Genomic DNA, 20786 nt, shown 5'->3' on the forward strand with positions numbered 1-20786 from the left:
GGTGTAAGTTACCCCCCCCCCTGTAGCTGCAGGAAGGGTACTGTGCAGGATTTTTATGATTCGAGCAGACAGGGTAAAGGAGAGTCCTGGAGCCCTCAGTGGTTTTTCAGGCTTTTATTGGGATTTACCAGGTACACTGTTGGCAAGGGGTGCCAGGGGGCCGGGAGGCTGGCAGGTCTCCCAGCCCCCAGTAAATCTTCACTCTTTCTGGGCTATCCAGCCTTCTCTTGTGACCTCTGCTTCTCTTTCGCTCTTCTCGCTCTACTGGCATCTATGAGACGCCACCCTTATAAGTCCAGTCTTAGCCTAGGTATACCCACTTATGCATACCCACACCTTACTCCAGGTGTCAGCCATCAGGCATGCATTCAGTACCGCAAGGATCCATCATCAATCCTAAAGGCAGGAGGGCAGAAAAGCCTGATAATTTTATTTACCCTACACCCCCAAACACACATCTATGCTTTGATCCCACATTTCTCGTTTCACCTGTGGGGCAAGCCAATTTCCCAGTTTGAGGCAACAGAACTCCCAGAACCTTTACTGGAAAAGTTCTCAGAGGATCTCTCACCCAATCCCAATTTTTCATGGAGACACCTCAGAGGGCCTGCCCAGGACCACATGCCAATTAGTGATAAATCTCAGGCTTTCATGGATAGAATCTGAGTACAAAGCTCAGCAGCAAGGGCTTCTGTTTGTGTCTGCACTCAGAAGCTGCCCCACTCACTGTGCCAGCTCTTTCTAGGAAATAGCTCCCAAGTAACTGAAGGGTTACAGAAGGATTCCAGAATTTTAGAATCTGTGTTATTAAAGTTATTGGCTTTATCCTGGTCTCCCATCTTACACTGCCAGTGGATGGGCCTGGCACCCGTTAGTCAAGGTTGGCTTTTCCTCTGCCTTAAGTTTATATGCTTCTACCCCCTGGTACCTCTATCCAGCTGCTCTGAGATTCAGTTCCCTCCCCCGCCCCCCCCAACCACTGGGTTTTCCCTTCAGCCACTCCCTCATCCTTTGAGTATCTATAAGGCTTTTGTTCTGTTCTGGGTCTGCTATTTCTCTTCTCCTTGGTCTGCCTCTTTTTATCTACTTACATGGCCTTGTATTTCTCTTGGACCACTGACAACTTTACATAATCACTAAAGTCCCTTACAAGCTTTTCTTTTTTTAATCAAGAGCACTGGGGAAGAAATGGGTTCCTTTTGACTTTGACTTTGGAAATTTCTCAAACACCTTTGATATCTTGGGACCCTAGTTATATGCACTATTCAGCTATTATATTAACCATTGAGTTTTATCTAGAGAGATTTGTGAAAGAAATAGAGAATGCAGGAAATAGAGGAAATAGAGAATGCAGTTTTCTCATTTCTTATGATTGAGGATTTGCTGAATTTGTCAACTATTCAAAAAATGTAACACATATTTTATTTTAATTATCTTTTTGCAGATTTGAGACCCAAATTAGACTGATTTCCTTATAGGCAAGGCTAGTCTCACACTCATTTTTATATCCCTGGACTCTGGTACATGACCTGAAATAAACTAGATATGAGGAAGGGGTGGTGGGTGATTGAAAGCAATCTACCTGCCGGGAGCTATCTTGTGCTAGCCGTGTGTGATATAACAGATCTTTTAGATAAGTTCCGTGACCCAGAAGAAGATATGACACAGATGTGATTATGGAACTAACGAATTTTGAACATTATTTGAGCTCAATTCTGAGATGCTAAGTGAGAGGAAGGTGAGACTGTAAATTGTGAACTGGAAACTTTAGAGAAGGCTCATAAGAAGGAAGTGAAAATCAGATTTTGGGGCCTCCCTGGTGGCACAGGGGTTAAAGTCTCAGCACTATCAAGTTAATGTCAGCCACTGTGGCATGAGTTTGATCTCCACCAGGGAGCTAACCCACATGGTGCAGCAGACCTCTGCTGTCTCACCCACTGTGCCCCTCAGTAGTATATTTCAGTAGTAGATCTACCTGTTTTCTCCCCACTCTGTCTCTGGTGAACCCTCTCACCACCATCTCCAAAACCTCTGGCCTACACCCCAGCTCTTGTATGCATAAATAAATAAAAATAAATCTTTAGAAAAAAAAGAAAGAAAATCAGATTTTGAAAGTCAGAAGGAGATAGAGGAAAGAGACACTATAAGATTGGGAAAGCCTTTGAAATTAGAGAAATAACACATAATGCTGGGGGAAATTTGGTAGTAATCAGTGGAATTTTCTTGAACTGAAACATTTTTAAATAGTCCCCAGATGTATACCTGCTCACCAGTTTAGGCTTATGACAACATTTTTTCTCTAGTTTCTTGCAAAAGGAGAGAAATTAAGACATTGCATATTTTATCATGAACCAATTTTTTTTTTTTTTGCTTTAAAGAACTGTCCTGTGCTCTAAGAACTTTGTCACTCCCACCAATGAGTTCCTCACTGTGGGCCAGTGGAGTGGGTGAGTGAAAAAAGTAAGTCTCCAGGAGAGGTGTGTATGTTCGGGATCAGGGGAGGATGGAAGAGAATAGTGACAGAATGTTATGGAGGGGAGGAGGGGAAGCAATGTCATCTGAAAAGTCTCCCAGATGATTCAGAAATCCTGTCCACAGAACCCCACTATCATTGTGCTCTACACCTAGGACTTATCAAAATGAGCACTATTTCAGTTATCCATGTTTGCTCCTATTATCAATACTATACAGTGAGTGTGAGTAGTTGAATACAATTACTTTTCAATGACATCAGTGCTATAGACTTACCACCCAGGATTCTCCAGACTGAGTGACTGTGAGATGGATCTATAGTGACACATGTAGAAAACTCTGTAAATAAGCTTCATAATTAAAAGTCAAAAAAATGTAAATCTCTGGCAGCAATCTCTATCAAATCTGCACATGCAGCTATACTTTGACCCATCAAAACTGCATTAGGGAAGTTACACAAATAAACTTGATCATATACAAAACAATGTAAGTACAAGGTTCTTCATTACAGCATTTGTAAAGCCAAAGATTGGAAATAACCCCAAAAGTTCACTATTATGAATTTGGCTAAATATGATATGATACCATGAAGCTATGAGAATGAGGAAGATTTCCATGTATTGATATAGAAAGATATGCAATATATTATGTAATTAAGATTTAGAGCAAGTGTAGTTTGTACTGCATGTGTGGTGTAGTATGTACTGTCTTTAGTGTAAGAAAAGAAAAGGAAAAGAAAGCATATTCATAATTGCTTGTATTTCCATAAAGATTATATGAAGCATAAACAATGAAGAGTGTTTGGGGGAGTCACAGTAGTAAGAAGATGGGAAAAATGTAGAATCCAGGGCCTCCCCGGTGGCGCAGCGGTTGAGTGCTGGATTGAGAATCTGCCCGTGGCCTCTGCGGAGCCAGTTCGATCCCCGGCTGCTCCCCGGCCACCGGAGGAGGGTCCCACATGGCACGCAGACCTCTCCTGCTGCCCGCTGCTCCCCCAGCAGTGTACTTCGGTCCTTCTGCCTGCTCTGCTCCCCGCTCTGGCTCTGGTGAATTCTCTCACCCTCCCGCGCTTCTGACTGTACCCAGTGCATATATAAACAAAAACAAACAAACAAACAAATAAATAAATAAAACATTCCTCCATTTAAAAAAAAAAAGTAAAATCCAGCAGAGGAAGAGAGGGATTTTGTTTTTACATTTAATACTTCATTTTGATCATTGAACACTGTGAATTTACTACTTGTTCAGGATTAATCCAGTAATTTAAAACTGTAGCTGCAATAAAAACAACATAAAAATAGTGGAAAAGCTGATTTCTAAGATTTCTTTCACATTAGACATGACCTCACTCAGGCTTGTGGGGTAAATTCTAACCTAAATAGTATCCAAGGAGAAAAAAGAGCTCCCCTACTTTTTACCTCCTGGGAGTCACTCTACACACACACACACACACACACACACACACACACACACACAGCTCACAAACTCTGGCCTCTTAAACACTCTCTTGTTCTTGCTTGCCCCAGAGTTTTGCAAAGATTCGTTTTTCTGGGATACCCCCATTTGACCCCCTACCCACTCCTGCAAATGTGACTTCCTCCAGGTCCTCATCAGATTGACGTGTGCTATTTATGCCTCTTAATACAGCTTTGCTTACGTGTCTTTTTCACTAAATACACACCCTACGGAGAGCAGGCCCTGTGCTGTTTCTTTGTCTGCTTTGCCAGCATTCAGCATATTCCCCGAGTTTGAGAAATGTTTACTGGATAAGTAAGGATGACTCAGTTTAAATGGTATGCTTATCATGTTGTGCATTTTGGGATTTTCTGTAACACCAGTCTACATGGCTACTAACTAGATGTAAGACCTTAGATAAAGTGTTTACCTCTTTGGAAGTGAATTACTTTTTTAAAAAAAGCAAAAACATTATGTTGACTCTTTAAAACATTTTAGTACACAATTATCCCGCCTTATTATTTCTTCATCTTTGTGAGATTTATAATTATAAGAACTGGAGAAAGACTATTGTAGATTATTTTTTTAAAGATTTCTTTTTATTTATTTATGCATACAAGAACTGGGGTGTAGACCAGAGGTAGAGGGTGAAAGGATTCACCAGAGACAGAGTGGGGAACAAAACAGGCAGATCTACTGAAATACACTGCTGAGGGGAGCAGTGGGCAAAGTGGGCAAGACAGGAGATATCTGCTGCGCCAGCTTGGTTAACTCCGAACTTAGGTTGCAGTGGCTGGTATGATAGCTTCATAGTGCTGAGACTTTAACCCCTGCACCACAAGGGAGGCCCCAAGACTACTGTAGTTGAGACCCTCAATACAGTATTCTATCTGATGCTTAATTTTCTCTTAGAGTATTAGATTCCTTATGGACTTGAATTTCACATGGTGAGAGGAACCACTTTTAATTCATGAATTTCCCCAATCCTATCACATTTTCTATTGTAGAGACCCTTGTCCCTTCAAGGATCTCCCTTCCTCCCCAAAAAAATCTGCTCTCAGTCTGTACACAACTGTTAAAATGGCTCTCCAAGCCCACACTAAAAGCATTTCTTTCCCTTGAAAATGTTGAAATTTATAATATATAGGGATAGATTTCTTATATTCCTGAGGTCACCACAAGGCACAAGTAGGATTAATTTTGCTTTATTTCCTAAAAGTGCACCCCAATAATTAAGCCAGTTCTTCACTCTTCAACATTAGCTATAGATGAAAGTCTTTACTCTTCTACTTCTGCACTAGTGTATAATTCAAAGTCAGGTAAACAGTTCTGAAGATCTCTTTGTATTTGTGTTATGGCTTGTCTCCATGCTCATTAAACACTGTGATCTCAGTGCAAAGTTTAGAATCATATTTATCTTCTTTTGGAAGGAGGGCTAGGGTAACAAGTAGTATCCTAGTTTTCTGGGCCTTAAGCTGAACCACAGTAGACTTGGACTAGCACTGAGGGCATAATACTCTGGTAGAGATGAGTTGGGTTCATCCAGCCCAAGGCCAGATATTAATGCCCCACCCTGCTACTTTCTTTGGCTCTGAGGCATAAAGAGAGAGATGCCAGCAATACCTGAAGTTAATCCACAAGGAGTGTTTTCATTCCAGACATATGTTGGGAGCTGTCCAGAGCATTTTCGCCAAAAGCTACCGGTGTGTCTTTAAAAGACTCTCTATGAAGGCCAAGCAATGTTGGTTTTGTGGTTGATACTGAGAGATCTATCTCTTTCCCTGAAATCAGGTCCTTAAAAGGAGCGATTATCGGGTTCTTTCAGCAGCGCTGATGGGCTTACTGCCTGTTGGAAGGGAGAAAGCTGCTTATCTGTGTTAAGGGGAGAGTAGGCTTGGTCTCACAGGTGCAGACGTGTGGAACAAAAATACTTAACCCCTTTTTTCTACATCTCAAGATTACCTCCATACTGAGTTCCCATTTTCTCACGTAGAGTAAGCTTTATTCTTGCCAACTCATGATAGACCATTAATATCAATGTTTTTGAGAAATCAAGTAATGTTTTCTTAACTTAGGATTCTTTGCCTTTCCATGCATCTATTGGATTGGGTCTAAGTCCATCAAGAATGAGATGGAGGGCCACAAGGGGTTAAGTGTCAGCACTATGAAGCTATCCAAAACTATTGCAGCATAAGTTCGATCCCCGGCCAGGTAGATGACCCACGTGGCGTAGCAGACCTCTCCTGCCTCACCCTCTGCTCCCCTCAGCAGTATATTTCAGTCAGTCCTCCTGTTCTGTTCCCCACTCTGTCTCTGGTGAATCCTCTCACCCCTCCCCCCACCTCTGGCCTGTATCTCTGTTCTTGTATGCATATATAAAAAAAAATCTTTAAAAAAAAAAGAATGGAATGGAGGTATGAGCAAGAGAAGACACTGGCCCATGGTCATCACCTGCATCACGGACTGCACGTAATCCCTCAAAATACATATGTTGAAGTCCTCACCCTCTATGTGATGTTGTTTAGAGATGAGAACTTTGATATATTAGGAAGTCTGGAAACTCAAATGTAAACAAACAAATCTAATTAGAAAATGAGTAAAAGACATGAGTAAACATTTCACCAAAGAGGATAACCAGATGACAAAAAAAAAGACATAAAGATGTTCAACATCATCATCTATTAAGGCCTCCTTGCTTCATTCACTCCCCCTTCTCTAGGTTCCACAGCTGATCTAGATTTGTTCACACAGATCCTTCTACTGAGACTCCTTTCCCAAATCCCACCCATTAAACCCCCTCCTACTTTGGGAAGCTCTACTGAAATGCTCTTTTCCTTTTTCAGAAGATCATAGTCACTAGTGTCACTCTGGCTGGTGCTTTAGTTACTTGTGGGATCTCATCTCTCCTATGAAATTGCTAAATTCCACAAGGCAGGTGCCATGTTTCCCGCCTTCTCACAGTCCTTTGAAAGGTACACAGTGGCCACCACCATGGCTTACACATGATAGGTACCTTACACATTTTTATTCAGGTGAATCCCACAATGAGTTCCTTTGTAAAGTGAAGAATCAGGTCATAATAATGATAATACTTGTCTAACAATATGTTGCAGGCACTATTTGAAAATCTTTACAAAGATGAACTCTTGGTAATAACTATAAGGTAGGTATTACTATTCCCATTTACAGATAAGGAAGCCGAGCCTCCCTGGTGGCACAAGGGGTTGAGATGCACCCTGTGAAGCTGTCCACAGCCTCTGCAGCATGAGTTCGATTCCCGGCCAGCCAGCGAGCAACCCACAAGGTGCAGCAGACCTCTTCTGACTTGCCCGTGGGTTCCCTCAGCAGTGTACTTCCATTGATCTGCCAGTTCTGTTCCCCAGTGTCTCTGGTGAATCCTCTCACCCCTGCCCCCAACCCCGGCACCTCTGGCTTATACCCCAGCTCTTGTGTGCATAAAATAAATAAATCTTTAAAAAAAAATACAGACAAGGAAGCCAGGACACAGAAAGTTTAAGTAACGTTCTCAGCATTATAGCTAATAAATGATAGAAATGAAGGGGTCAGACTTGGATTGTCTGGCCCCAAAGACTTAAACCACTGTCCTCTACCACCATACATGCTGTAGAAATCCTCACACAACAGGCCTTGCCTATGAAAAGTGTTCAGTCAACATTGGTTGCCTGACCAGCTGATTAGTTTACTATAAATAAATATCTGCCTCTTTTTTTATAAGTACAGCTTATGAATAGTACTCACAAGTGAACTGCCCTTGAAAATGTATTACGTATATGTATTGCATTTCAGAATCAATCAACTATAGTTTTAATACATGATGATTTAAATATATGGTTGGAGAGGAAAGAAACCACATTAATTGGCTCTAGTGTTATGAGGGATATGTTTATTTAGTGCCACCGCAATAAAGCTTATTTTATTATTACCTAATAATAAACAGTAGTTCACATTCCCCCACTTCGTGGTCAATATTTTATTTTCATGTTCTTGGTTCCCTACTTTGCACACCAGTTCAAAATAGGCAAGCGCTTCACGCCATCTAGTGGACACATATTCTGAAAAACATTTCCAGTGAGTTCCTTAGCTAAGGGGGTTGTTTAGTTATTGGCCCCCTTTGTGAATCTGCCCAGCAGCTTCCTATTGAAAACACTGTTTTGTAGAAGAGACTACATTCCTAGTCAGTTTACCGCAATGATATTTTTTCTTCACAGTATGATGAAGGGTTCCTGGCAAAGTTAGTGGTGCTGTCTGGGTGTCAACGGAAGAGGGGGTGCAGATGTGACAAAAAGTACAAATTTGTGATTTGTAGTAACCCCTCTTCCACTAGTCACATTGGCTATTTATGTAAATATTTGGATGTGCTAGCTTTTGATTGGTGAGAAGATCAAGGGCCTCCCCAAGATTTCTGCCAAATCTGGCACTTATTCTATGATTTGCTTCTGTTGAGCATCCAATCTCAGTCCCAGCTTTCTTCTACTGTAGACGTCATTCTACACCCAAATTTAATTTCCTTCTACCCTCAGACACAGGGGAAAGTGGCAGTTTTCTGCCCCTCAAAGCAAAGTATGGCCATGTGCCTTGCTCTAGCCAATGAACTATGAATGACAATGACATGTGTCACATCCAGGAAAAAGCATCTACCCATACACTTCTCCTTATTTTTCCATGTCCCAACCTTGCCTCTCTTTGCCTGGAACTCTGAGTGAGGGCCTCAGAGAGCAGAGCTCTCTATCCACCTGCAATGGACAGGTAGTATGTATCCAAGAAGCAAGAAAATTTTGTCTTTTTAAGCCACTAGAATTTGGGAATTGTTTATTAGGTAAATATAGTTTAGCTGCTTAACCTATACTGACTAAAACACCTCCCAAATACATTCTGTTCATATTTTCTCTCTCTCTCTCTTTTTCCCTTCTTTGCCCCCCCCCCCATGAACTGATCTTTCCAGGAAATATGCTTCCCTTTTTAAAAAAAATTCCACAAAATATCCCTTAATAAAATTTTCCAGGGGGTTAGGAAACATTTTTTAATAGGTAAACATCATACATTCTTGTTCTTAAAAGACACTTAAAAGACACTATGTCCACATTTCCAACACTAGAATAACATTTCCACATTCTTTTTTCTATTCTCCCATCAACTACTTTGGAATAGTCCATTTACTACTTTGGAATAATATTACGCACAGTCCATTTACTACTTTGGAATAATATTCCTAGGTAACATAGCCTAACGACACATATGGTTCTTAAAATTCAATGTAAACTCTTAGCTATAATATAAAAAAGAAAATCTATAGAAAAATATGATTTAAATAGGCACATGCTCAGGGGGAAATACATTGTGAAGGAATTAGATGCTTGCACGCAAATGTAAATCATTGACTTTGACACTACAAGTTTAGGCTGACAAAGACACTGGTGCCTGTCATGTGAATTCCATAAGCAGCTTTGTCATAGGTGATGTTATTTTCCAAAATGATGAAAACTTCTTGATTCAAAATACAGTTTTACCTTAATTTACACAGTAGTTTCATCCCATTAATTCAAAGTATAAAAAAAAAAAAATTCAAAAATAGTATATGAGGAATTAGGTTGTAGGACCACACAATTTTATTATTTATTTATTTATTTATTTATTTATTTATTTATTTATTTGTATTAAGGTAACATTGGTCTACAATATTGTATATGTTGCAGACGTCTAAGGTCATACCTTTCAAATGTATGTTACCATGCCACACCCACACCCACCGCAAAGGCATCCATAGTCCTCTACCACAGTTATATGCCCTATGCCCAATTTGTTCTCATCCCACCCCTCCACCAGTAACCTCAATTCTACAGTCAGATTTCTAGGGTTTGCTATTAGTTTGATTTTCTCTGACCCTTTGTTTTGTTTCTCTATATTTCACATATAAGTGAAACTGTCCACTATATGTCTTTCTCCTTCTAACTTATTTTACTTGGAATTATCCCCTTCCAGTTCTATCCATGTTGTTACAAATGACAAGACTATCTTTTTTAATAATTATGTAGTATTCCATTATGTATATACACCTATGTGTGTGTGTGTGTGTGTGTGTGTGTGTGTAAATCTCCTAACCCACTCATCTGTCTTTGAGCATTTAGTTTGTTTCCATAACTTGGGTATTGTAAGTAGAGCTAAACTGAACACAGGAGTGCATAGATCCCTTCAAACTAGTGTTTTGGGATTCTTTGGGCAGATACCAGGAATGGAATTTCTGGGTCATGTGGTAGATCCATTTTTAATATTTTGAGAAACCTCCACCCTGTTTTCCATAGGGACAGGACCAGACTACATTCTCACCAATATTGTACGGGTGTTCCTTTTTCTCCACATCCTCACCAATATTTGTTGTTTCTGATCTTTTTTGGTATGGATCATTCTCACAATTGTGAGGCACAATTTCATTTGGTTTTGCATCTCCCTGATAAGTGATAATGAAACATTTTCCATGTGCCTGTTGTCCATCTATTTGTCTTCTTCTTTTTTTTTTTTTTTTAATAGAGGCATGTTTTATTTATTTATTTGTTTGTTTGTTTGTTTTGTTTATACATGCACTGGGTATAGTCAGAAGCGCAGGAGGGTGAGAGAATTCACCAGAGCCAGAGCAGGGAGCAGAGCAGGCAGAAGGACCGAAGCACACTGCTGAGGGGAGCAGCGGGCAGCAGGAGAGGTCTGCGCGCCATGTGGGACCCTCCTCCGGTGGCCGGGGAGCAGCCGGGGATCGAACTGGCTCCGCAGAGGCCGCGGGCAGCTTCGCAACCCAGCGCTCAACCGCTGCGCCACCAGGGAGGCCCCTGTTTGTCTTCTTTAGGGAAGTATCTGTTCAGCACTTCCGCCCATATTTTGATTCAGTTATTTGTTTTCTTTTTTGTTGAGTTTATGAGTTTTTAATAGATCTTGGATTTCAGCCCTTTGTCAGATATACAAATGTTTTTTTTCCATTCAATAGGGTGTCTTTTTGTTTTAGTAATAGTTTCTTTCTCTGACAGAGTTTTTATCTTGGTTTAGTCCCATTTGTTTATATTTTCTTTCATTTCTCTTGCTGTTGGAGACAAATCCAGAAGATCATCAGTGAAGCCAAAGTCATGGAGCATTGTACCTATGTTTTCTTCTATGTATTTTATGACTTCAGCTCTCATGTTCAAGTCTTTAATCCATTTTAAAATGATTTTTGTAGGTGGTGTGAGATAGTGTTTTAGTTTCATTCTTTTGGATGTGGCTGTCCAGTGTCCTTGATGCCATTTGTTGAAGGATTTTTCCTTTCTCCAGTATATACCCTTGACTGCTTTGTCATAGATTAGGTGTCCATGTAAGTGTGGGTTTATTTCTGGATTCTCAATTCTATTCCATTGATCTGTGTGGCTAATTTTGTACCAGTACTATTCTTTTTTGATTATCATAGTTTTGTAGTATATTTTGAAGTCTGGGAGTGTGAAGCCACAGGTTTTTTCTTTTTTGTCAGGATTGCTTGGTCTATCTATGGGTTCCACATAGGTCAGCCACCTGCTAAGTTTCTGCCAGCTCATAAATTCTTTTCTTAGATTCTGACATTTTCTCAATTCTGATGTGAAAAGTCCTTAGAACAATGACCTTATAATGAGCCTCCTTGGCCAAGAGGCCTCATACCTGGATGATTAGCCTCTCTACTTTATCTTCCCATTTTTGAACTGCTTTTTCTTGACCTGTATATTTCTATTATGTGCTCATCTGATAATTTTCAAACCCTCACTACCTTCAGTGGTTTAACATCTAATTTATTAAAGTTCTTCTTGCAAGCTCATTCAGAATTGGATGCAATATTCCAGGTATGGTCTACATTGGAGAATGTACTGACATTTTACTATGCTCTGCTTCTAGAGTTTATTGTGCTTATCAAGACATCTTCGAATTCTCAGTTTGCCCTCCAAAATATTAAATATATGAAACTGAATATTCCTTTGGTTTTTAAGGTAGTGATTCCCATTCTATACATCAGGAGTTTTAAGTAATAAGGGATACTTTCAATTCACTACATGACAGATGTCCAGACCTGAAACTGGGTGAGAGAGCCCCAGGTTCAGGACCCAGTGACCTGAATACACACCTACACTGATAGGGAGCCATGGTGCTTTGAACATCAAGAGAGTTCAAACATGGTGTTTTTTCCAAGACCTTGGGATTTGGAAATAGGTTATCGACATGAAAAAAGTGACCCAAGCTACCCTTAGTTTGATTTGTTCTGAGGTAATTCCTAATATCAGATTACAATCATCAGAGATGAAATGATCAATGAAAAAGGCCATAATGTTGAAAATCATAATTATTTTTGAAAAACTTTCCATAGAATCTCAATTACCCAGAGGTGTTATCTCAGCAGAGAATGGAAAGGATGATAGCATTTTCCCATGAGAGTTGGAACGAAACAACCACTTGGCTGGAAGTTTACCCAGCCCTAAAACAAGGGAGGAGGGAGTTTGTTTTCTCATTTCCATTATTCCAGAAGACATGTTTTTCCAGATGATAAACCTCTGTGTAATTTTGAAGGTGAAAGAGAAATCTACGCTGAAAAATAGAGACAACCCCCGTGGCATGCCCTGTGATTATAATCTGCATTCCAAACTAGGTTTTGTGTGCCACATAGAACTTTGCCAGCAGTGCTCTGAGCATGTGGTGGCCATTCACCATGTGTGCCCACCACATGCCTAACCTCGCTCCTCGCTGACTCTCTCTCACAGTTGCCCTATGATCTACATGTCCTAAGCCAATCATGCAGACAAGGAAGATGATTTTTAGAGAGGTAAAGTAACCTGCACAAATGTGGTAAGTGATAAACTATAGATTTTGAACATGCCATATGTTCCAGTCTTAGGAATTAGATAGCACAGTGTGAAAATATTTTGAAAAGTCCTACATACAAGAGGAAAGGATTATTACTCTGATGCCAGGTCACCTTCCAATAGTGATTCAAGCCAGTGCTAATATTATGCCAGTTGTGTTCAAAAGCACATCATGGGTGAGCTGACTGCTGTATATATACAGTGCCAGGTACACAGTGTTCTGTCTAGACATAGGTCTTGAACGAAGGAGTGTGGTGTCTGCATTTGAGAGAATTTAGTAAGACACATAACATGCCTCACTGTAGAACTGGAGCAGCATGTTACAATTAGGCCCCCAAATGACACGGATGATGAATTTCAACCAGAGGAAAATGCAAAACATTGGTGACGGAAGTAGCATCTAAAATGTACTTTGGGGGCCTCCCTGGTGGCGCAGCGGTTAAGCGCTGGGCTGCGAAGCTTTGCACGGCCTCTGCAGCGCCGGTTCAATTCCCAGCTGCTCCCTGGCCACCAGAGGAGGGTCCCACATGGCGCGCAGACCTCTCCTGCCGCCCGCTGCTCTCCTCAGTGGTGTGCTTCGGTCCTTCTGCCTACTCTGCTCCCCGCTCTGGCTCTGGTGAATTCTCTCACCCTCCCGCGCTTCTGACTGTACCCAGTGCTTGTATAAATAAATAAATAAAATCTTTAAAAAAGAAAATGTACCTTGAGTCTCCTCTGGTGGCTCAGGTGGTTGAGCGGCGCGCTGTGAAGCTGTCCGCAGCCTCTACAGCACCGGTTCGATCCTGACTGGCTGGCAAGGGTCCCACATGAAGCAGACCACATGAAGCAGGTGAAGCAGACCTCTCCTGTCTCGCCCACTGCTCCCCGTAGCAGTGTATTTCATCAGTCTGCCTGTTCTGTTCCCCGCTCTGTCTCTGGTGAATCCTCTCACCCTCCCGCACATCTGGCCTGTACCCCAGTTCTTGTACAAATAAATAAATCTTTAAAAATACATAATAAATAAATAAATAAATAAATAAAATGTACTTTGAAAGATGCATATGGTTTTAATAAATACCTGAGGAAAAAGGTAGGGATGTTACAGGGCAGGGAGACGGGCACCCTAGACCCCAAAAACATGCCTACTCTAAATGGGTTCTGCCATCCGCCTCATCAACACAAACCATGAAATTTTAATGGGAAGGAACTTTAATACAATTAGGAAATAATACAGAAAAGGCAAAGAATATAGTTTCTAAATCAAGCAGCAAAGTTACCCGTCCCCTCGTGGGTAAAAGTCCACCCAAGCAGGATTGCCCCAGAGCAAGGCCCCAAAGCCTGCCACAAGTCTAAAGCATCTTCCAGTGGGGTCCCACAGAAAAGGATTAGAAACAGCCAGACAAGTCTGGAAGGAAAAGAGCAAAATTAAAATCAAGACAAAACGCCATTGTCACCTCCCCACGGCTCTATCACCCACATCTGTGTCACCCAGTCCACGACCAAAAGGCAAGCGCAGTTTCTTCACGTGTCTCTTGGCTCCATAGGCCTCCTCCAGGTCTCCTTCTGGCTCTCCATCCTGCTTCCTTTCTTCCTGTCTCCTCTACAGCATCTTCTCTCCTTGCTCAGCTCCACAGTCCTTTGGGTGGGGCAGGGAACCTGGAACCTCCCCTTTTCCTGGGGACCACGCTGCTACAATGATTTCAGGCCAAGGGAATCTTGTCAGGGGAAGTAAGTGGTATAATCCTTTGGGCTGAGCAAATACTCTGCCTGTGTGGGCACACAGGGTAATTTAAGGAATTTGGAAGATCAAATTAGAAAAAGACCAAGAGTCTTGAATATCATAGGAATCAGTTTTAACTGGAGTCTCCACAGTCCAAGAGTAAAGATTACTGACCAGACAGCAATAGCTCCAGGACACTGCTTCAGCGGTGGTGTTAATGCAGGACAGGAGCAGAAAAAAAATAACTGAAAAGGAGGCACCACAAGACCAGAAACCTGGCTCACACAAGGAGGTGGGAGTAGAAGAGATTAGCATAGTCATTGACACAGCTGTGGAAACCAAAATCCTTAGGCACCAAAATCTAGATTACAAAGCATAAAACCCAAGCAGGTATCAGACTGAAATCCAGAGCACAGGCCCAAGGGTAAGGATATGGAGATTGAGCTCAACAGACCCCAAAGGTAAAGATATGGAGATTGGCGCCCATTGTGGAATCTCCGTTCCCTTTCAGATTCTGCATAGTTACCCAAAATCAGCAACTAATCCCGAGGCTCACCTGGAGTGAGCCCCTCCCAAATAGAAGAAGACTATATCAGTTCAGTGTCTGCACAGGCTCGGGGCAGCAATTCCTCTGCCCACCTGTGTCTATGCAGGTGACTCTTTTTCACCAAATCTGTCCCTCTGCAGGGCAGCAACCTCCTGTTTGCCCATGACCTGTCAAGTCTGCCCGCCTGCAACCACGCAGGCCTCTCTTAGCAAACCTATCCCTTGTGGGGCAGCTCTTCCTGCCCACTTGTGTCTATAAACTCGCCTGGGAAACGCACCACGTGTCACTGAAAAGGGAGCTCTGGTGAAACCTTTTCCAGAGTGACTCCAAGGACTCCGCACTCCAAACCCACAGATTCCAAAAACCCCAACAGTGTGAGGGCATTGATTCAGAAATAGTAGCCAATAAGTCTTCTAGAACATATACCTAATGTTACAGAAAAATTACAGTTCTGGAAAAATTTACAAATGTAATGACAGTAGGGATGGAGAAAAAGTACAATCAATATCAATTGGTATGTTCTCAGAAATACTTAACATGTTTGCCAAGCATTTGGGAAGCAAAATTCACAACCCAAGTCCAGTAGTATGTGTTAACCCAAACCAAATCAACATAGACCATCCCACACCAAGTCACTGTCATTTGTAGCAAATGTCACTCTACCTGAATTAGTACATTTCTCTCTTTAAATAAAATTTCTATATTATGTAAACAAAATTAGATGTCAATGAAAATAAGTGATTTTATTTATTGTACTAAGTTTATCTTCATCAGTTAAACTATTTGCAACTGATTTGAAGCTATTTTTGTTTTTAAAAATTTGTTGAAAAATTTAATTTATGAAATATTTCAGAGAAAAGTTTTAAAATACATATGTATGATGGAAGCAACTTAAATTCTATAGATTGATGACTGGATAAAGAAAATGTGCTGCATTCATATGATGGAATATTATTTAGCCTTTAAAAAGGAGGAAATTCTGGCCTAAGCTACAACATGAATGAACTTTGAGCACATTATTTTAAGTGAAATCAGAATGCTATGGGATTCCACTTATATCAAACTTAAAGAAACAGAAAGTAGAATGATTGGTACCAGGGCTGGAAGCAGGGGAAAATAGGGTGTTGTTCAAGGAGTGCAGTTTCAGTGTTGCAAGATGAAAAATTCCTAGAGATCTGTTGGACAGCACTGTGTTTTTAGTTCACAATATTGTACTTACACTTAAAAATGGCTGAGACTAAGTTTATGCTATGTGTTTTTTATCACAATAAAACTAGATATTTACAAAATTATATTTTTATAAATATATTTGCAAATGTGCCTATATGAAATAGTTCTCTATCTAAATTTTTTCATATTTGCTTTAAGTTCTTTTCTAAGAAATATATGCAGCTACTACAAAAATCTCCTCCCCTTCCCTTTACTTCTCTCTGCCAGAAAGTCATTATTTAAAATTAGTATGTATTATTCCAATGTATGTTTTCATTGTTTTCCTGCTTATGTATGCATCCAAGAAAAATATAGTTACTACTGTGTGGTGTTTTTTAAAAGGTTATACCTCTAATTTCTACAGGACCTGTCTTTCCCAAGGCCCCTCAAAGAGCCAGTGATAGGATGAATGATAATGGCTGAAAATGTCGTGTTCTCAGATTTTGTCCTTTTGTAGATATGTGGTAGCCACAAAATATGACTTGGCAAGTCCTCTGTGGTGTTATTTAAGGGACTTCCTAACATCTAACTTAAACCAGATATGCACTTATCTCTTGGGTGTCAATACTTCCTAGGCATTCGAATACACTTGACCCATTTCCTGGTCTTAAGCACCACTTTTTTTTTAACCTTTTTTTTTATTTTATATATATTTTTTACATCATTTTTTATTTTTGTACAATGTATGCATTTTCATCTTGGTTATTGTCCCCGTAAAATTCCCACCCCCCTTGTTTTGATCCTACTCCCTCCCCAATTCCCTATCCCCCCAGCCCAGTGTGTCTCTGGTTTATAGTTACCTGTTGATTTTGATTTTTACTTTATTATAATTAGTCTTTTTCCTGATACCTTATTGAGGTTTTCTAAATTCCTAATGAGTGAGACCATCCAGTATTTTTCTTTTCTTTCTGGCTTATTTCACTGAGCATGATCCCTTCCAGATTCATCCATGTTGCTTCAAATGGCATGAGTTTATCTTTTTTGATTGCTGAGTAATAATCCATTGTGTATATGTACCACATCTTCTTGACCCACTTTTAAGTGTGCATTCTTAGCTGTGGATAACTTTATAAAATAGGAGATATAACTTGATGCATAAAAATGACTCAAAAATACTAAACTGTGTTTTTGCGTCCTAAATTTCTTTATAGAAATCTATACTTTCTTCTAATGATAAAAGTAATCCATAAATGTAGGTATCCCCCACTCTTCAAAATTTTGATTTATACTACTTGCTTTTTACAAAAGACCTACATTGGTACCTTTTTCCACTAAGCAGAAGAAATCTGAAGAGGATTTCCACTTTTCAGGCAAAGGTCAAAAAGTTTAAACAGGGCCAGGTGGGGTTGCAGTCTGTATGCTAGAGCCCAGGTCACCCAGAGCAGCAAGAGTAGCCATCAATCTCCTTCCCTGGGAACTGCTTTATGCTGGTATGTCTACAGGAAGGTGTGACCATGCAGCCCTGTGCCCCCATCATGCCTGCAGTCACCTTGAGCAAGTTACTTAACCTTGAGCCTCCATTCTTCCATTTGTAAAATGGGAATACAAATAGATCATTGCTTTACTACTATTAGTAAATCTTTTTTTTTTTTTTTTTTTTTTTTATGTGGGACGCTTGCCGGTGGCTCCGCTGCAGAGGGGGCAGGCAGCCTCGCAGCCCAGCGCTCAACCGCTAAGCCACCAGGGGAGGCCCTACTATTAGTAAATCTTAACCAGTTATGCTAATTATCTATATTTCTCATTCCACTATTTGCTTTTTAAGCACCTGAAAGAATATCCAGCACATAGTCAATTACTCAATTCTCATTATTCTTTTTCACATAAAATTCTGAAAACCATTTTTAATCTTTCTTACATGTGAGGGAGGAATGGGTTAACATTAGTTCTTTTTAATATCATTACCTGATCCAGTAGCGTGTATCTAGGGCTAAATTCATTCCCTATTATTGCTTTAGATTGTCTTATATTCTATATGAAATGTATTTCTAGACTGTTCCATTAATTAGAACCTATATTTTCAAGCATCAAACCATGTTTTTTACTTTTACTTTGTAATATATTTTAAAATCTGAAAAATGAGGTCAAACACTAATTGTTAAAAATCTGAGGTTTTTTCCTGCTTTTATTGTCTTTTCATCTGCTAGCTCTTACAGGTTCTAGAAACTTATCTGAGATACTGATATCAATATTATAAATGTATATATTAATTTATCTAATGAATTATTGTCAGATAATTTAGCTATTAGTATTAAGTATTAGTATTTCTAATGGTAATATGCTCCACTGATTCATGTTTTCCTTCATTTTATCAGAGCTTAAGTATTTGTTATAAATCTCTGTCCTGAGTCAAACCTCCATGTTTTGTGCTATTGGTAAAAGTGTACTTCTTTCATGCTATTTCCTATGTCATCACTAGTAAAGAGAAATGAAACTGATTTTATGGGTTAAACCTATATCTTGCTGTTCTACTAAACAAATTTATTACCTCTACCAATGTTTTATGAAGTTCTCTAAATTTTCTAGATGGGGAATCATGTCCTCTACAAAAAACAAGTGTTTTAGATTCTCTTTATAAAAGAAGTGCTCCTTACTGCCCCCTCCATACAAAATCAAGCTAAAAAAATTGCCTCCTGGGCTTCCCCGGTGGCGCAGCGGTTGAGTGCTGGGTTGCGAAGCTGCCAGCAGCCTCTGCAGTGCCGGTTTGATCCCCGGCTGCTCCCCGGCCACTGGAGGAGGGTCCCACATGGCGCGCAGACCTCTCCTGCCGCCCGCTGCTCCCCTCAGCAGTGTGCTTTGGTCCTTCTGCCTGCTCTGCTCCCCACTCTGGCTCTGGTGAATTCTCTCACCCTCCCACACTTCTGACTATACCCAGTGCTTGTATAAATAAATAAATAAATCTTTAAAAAAAAAAAAATTGCCTCCTAACTCTACTTTAAGCACTTTATATGAAACAGATTTTGAAATTTATTGAACTATTTCTCAAGCTTTTGAGTGAAATAATTTTTGTTTTTTCTTGATGTTTAATTTGATAAGATTTCTTGTGTAGTAACAGCTTCAATTTTCTAGGCTAATCCTTTCTCGATTACAATAATTTTTTTTTCATGGTATCATATTTATTTTTACATCTTTGTTTATAATTAATTGCTACAAAACTTTTAAAGTGTACTTTTCAAATTTGGGGATCAAAACAATATCTGCCTCATTAAGTGAATTAAAAACCATATTGTCACATATTTCATAGATAGTACATATCCTATGATAGATGAAAAAAATGGTCAGGCCTTTTTTTTAATGTAAATGAATCTATTTTCCCCTTTTTTTGCCTTCATAACCTCTATATTATGGTTAATTAAAGTATTTTTATAAGATGCTATTTTGTAAGTTTGACATAACGATCAATGTCTGTTTATTAGTATTACCAGTACTACAAAAATCTTTGATGTTAATCATTATAAAGCTCATTTTAATGTTAATTTATTATTGTATATTCCACTCTTGTTACCACTACCTAATAAGGTAAACATCTATTTTGTTATTATCTTCTTTTTCCAAATAGTTGGTTTCTAATCTCAGATTTAATTTTCTCTTCAACCAGCTTTTTATTATTATTTGCTATGACAAAAAATATCTCTTTTAACTTCATACCATTTTGTAAACCCTGTTTTCTATTTGGAATAAATTGGGTAGATTTTAAAGCAAACCGTTTTCTTCTCCTGGAGATAAAGCATAATTTTTAGAGACAGCATATGGTAGAACCAAAAAAAAAAAGAAGAAGAAGAAGAAGAAGCAATAGCCCTTCAAAGTCTTACAGATAAATGTAATCTATTTGCATTTTATATTATATCTGAGCCACACTTCAATTTCTTTTTGGCATGCGCTTAGATATAATAAATAAAACACTGTTTTGAAAATACCATCCCACATATGTCAATTGCACATTTATCTTTTGGGGCATTATTTTTCACTTTCTCTTTTCACTGGCTTTGTCTCTGAAATAAACTTTAAACCATTTCCTTTTAAACAAAATGAGAAGACCATCTCAGACAACAGATTTCTTTGTCCTGTGTTCAGTTTAATGCAGACAGTGATTCTCTGAGGACAAGGAAACCTGCTGGGTCTAGGTAGAATGGAATGTGCTGGAAACAGCCCTACATCACCATGCTTCAGAGGCCAAGGCAGACTTGCTGTTTTCATCTGGTGCAAGTTCCCCTGTGTGAGCAAACTATCAGAGTAGTTGTTCCCAAAAGTAGACCCATGACATTCCTCTGCTAGATAGGGACCATCAGGCAGAGAAATGCCAAGACAGCAAAATAGCAGGAATCATGGATTCCATTCTGAGGAAAGAAACTTCCACAAATGACATGGGAGCTCAGGTCCCTAATTGACCAAACTCCATAGCATGGTCTTGTTTAAGGCAATGTCTGGAATAAAGGCTCAGGAAAAATCATTATCCAGTAATTTGCCACCCAACTTGGGGGTTACAGGTAAATTCTGGTCTAAATTCACACCTGGGACAAGAAACCTGGTGATCGGCTGGCAACGT

The sequence above is a fragment of the Talpa occidentalis genome, unplaced genomic scaffold (genome assembly GCF_014898055.3).
Source record: "Talpa occidentalis isolate TD23 unplaced genomic scaffold, MPIMG_talOcc4v2.1 talOcc4.14, whole genome shotgun sequence".
Taxonomy (NCBI): Eukaryota; Metazoa; Chordata; class Mammalia; order Eulipotyphla; family Talpidae; genus Talpa; species Talpa occidentalis.